Below are 3,083 nucleotides of genomic sequence, written 5' to 3'. Positions count from 1 at the left end.
AAATTTAATACATAATCCATTAGTTAACTTTAATTACACGTTAAGGTCCAAATGAATCGTCTAGCGAGTTAAGTACTATTTTAAAAACACAGTGTAATGGTCCTGGATAACCAGGGCGTTACAACTTGGTATCAAAGTCTTCTAGGTTTAAGGGTTCTTAAAGATTGTTTAGGCATGTACATTCACCACTAAAGATAAGCTCGACTTAGGGTTTTGGTAACTAATGATGTGATTATGTGCTTAATTGTTTAAATGAAGTATGTATGCCTTATCTGCATGCTTTATTAGGGAGCATGAGTTATATTGATAGTGTTTGGCCCTTGACTGCTATGTGTATATGAAAAGGCATGCTTATTAGCATTGCTACTGTGTGTTAGAGTTATTGAAATGCATATTTGTAGAGTCCAAGAACTTTACTTAGCTAATTGTTTAGTAGTATTATAGTATGTTTAGTGTTATCATTGTTACTTTGGATTGTTGGTTCAGACCGGGAGTTATTTGGACACTCATAGTAGTACTTATAGATTTTCTAAGTTTAACCTATAGTTTAAGAATATTAAGTATAACCTAAGGTTTGAATAATATGACTGATATTAAGGATTATATTATTATATTATAAGGTTTAGACATCAACCAATAGGATTTTAAGCACATGTTTTGAATGGTAATTAAGGATTAAGTATTTTTGAGGATTAAATTAAATAAGGGTAAAAGTTTGAATGTATAGGGTCAGTCAGCAGCTTTGAGCACGTTGAGGGCTTAGTCAAGGCTGTTTACTCCATTCAAACTCAGCTAAAAATGTGTAAATTCGTGTTTAAATATTCAGCGTATGCCGATATATCGCAGCTATAGGGGGCGATATATCGCAGCACGTAGATACGGAAAACACGAATCGATGCACGGTCGCCTCGGGAACAAAGGTCCAGGCGATATATCGCCTATAGGGGGCGATATATCGCCTCCACCAGCATGAATTCAAATACTTTTGAATTCCTTTCCCTTCAGCCATTCAAACTCCTTCAACAGTCCAGCATCTTCTGAACGAGTCTTCAGCCTCTGCTGAACGATTATTCAAATGATTTTCACCTAAAAAGCCATTATTTTTATTCAAGTAAAATCAAGATATTTTCATTCCCAAACTCTATAAATAGGACCTAGTACCCAGCCATTATTCACCATTTGCTCTAAGTTCAGAGGCTGCTAGTGTTAAGTGAGTGTGAGAGTGTAAACACTTGGTTTGGGGAAAAACTATAAGCTTAAACATCATAAGCTTATCAAACACTTTGGGAAGTGAGTTCTATAGTATTTCGGTGAAGGTTAGATTGATCTTGCAATCTTTGAGGTAAACCCAAAACTCTAGTTCTTTTCTGTATTTTTATGTTATTTCCTTTCTCAAAACCTTCTACTCAGTCCCCTAACCTTATTCTTATTTTGGTTAGGGAATCCAAGCTCTTAAGCATATAAGTCGGTAAGTATGTTCTTTTTTATGGCTTAGTCTTTCCATCTCTTTCATTTCATCTCCTTTCTTTAGACTTACTCTTTCTTATGGTTTTAGGAGTGTTCCAACAATCCCAACTCAGTCCATAATCTCGGTAACTTTGGTAAGGAAAATAGGCTAGAATATATATATGTTTATGTTTATGTTATCTTTTGCGTTATGATATGATATGGGTATGTTATGAATATGTTGTATATGTGTATGTTTGTAGGCTTGGGCATATGACCCATATGACTAACAAGACCCAAAATGGGTTATGGGCATATGACCTACTTAGCTAGTAGGACCCCACTAATCCCATGGACATATGCTTGTTTAGTCTATGGGACCCCAAGTAATAATGGCCATTATAATAAGTGTATTATGTGTTATGATATGTCTTTACGTTATTATGAAATTATGTTTATGTTTATGACTATGTGTTAGATTTTTCCTTGCTGGGCATTAGGCTCATTCCTTTCTGTTTATGTGCAGGAAATAAGCTTTAGAGGCGGAAAGATTCGTGACGCTTAGAGGATGTGTATCGATGGTGAATGGAGTCAAGGGGCCGAGCGTTATTCGATTCGAGGATGTAGTCTTATTTATGTTTTTATGGTTTTTAAATGTATTTTTCCGCATTTTCTATGTAACCCTTTTTACTTTAAGTATTTTTTTTGTTTTCAAGACAATGGGTACCCATATCCTACTTATTTTATGAAAGTAACCTTTGTTTCCATAAGTTTTCAATAAAATTATGGTATTTCCGCAAAAATGTAAGTTTTATGTATAGATTCGTTAATGGTCCAAGTAGTCTAGATTAGTGGGTCGTTACAATATTAGCATTGTGGTTACATGTATTTGCTTAAGTGTTGGTTTTGGATCGCGGGGTGACTTCTAGAACCCGTTATCATTGCCTGATAAGCCAAGTCGTTGATTGCAGATATACTTGGAGAGTTATGCCTCCAAGGCGATCAATTTGACTAGTCGGCACTGAGATTGAGGCTAGAGATGATAACCAGGGTCAGAACCCTCCGCTATCCCCTGAGAACTGGAAGCAAGTGCATGCTGATATGCATGCCAGACTTCAGATTCAGGAAGATGAGATCCGGTTATTGAGACAATAGGTTCCGCCAGGGAGCGCTGCACCAGTCATACCACCTGTTATGGTACCAGTTGTACAGCAGCCAGAGGTTTAAAACATGTGGGAGCCATTGTATGAAAGATTTAGGAAACAACACCCTCCAACATTTGAGGAAGGTCCGTATCCACTCAAGGCTGAGCAGTGGATGAGCCTGACTACCTCCATCCTGGATTTTATGAGAGTGGCAGGTAATGACAGAGTGGCTTGAGCCACCTTTATGTTTCGGGACGATGCTCGTATTTGGTGGAAAGTGGTGTCCCAGATATGGAATGTTACTACTATGAAGTGGGATAAGTTCTGGGACCTATTTAACCAAAAATACTACAACAACGCAGTTCGAGCTGCAAAAGTGGACAAGTTTATGAATCTGGTGCAAGGAAATATGTCAGTCACCGAGTATGCCTTGAAATTTGACAGTCTGGCTAAATTTTCACTGGACTTGGTGCCTACTGATGCAACATGACA

Source organism: Humulus lupulus, chromosome 8 (genome assembly GCF_963169125.1).
Source record: "Humulus lupulus chromosome 8, drHumLupu1.1, whole genome shotgun sequence".
NCBI classification, from domain to species: Eukaryota; Viridiplantae; Streptophyta; class Magnoliopsida; order Rosales; family Cannabaceae; genus Humulus; species Humulus lupulus.
This window is presented reverse-complemented; position numbering follows the sequence as displayed.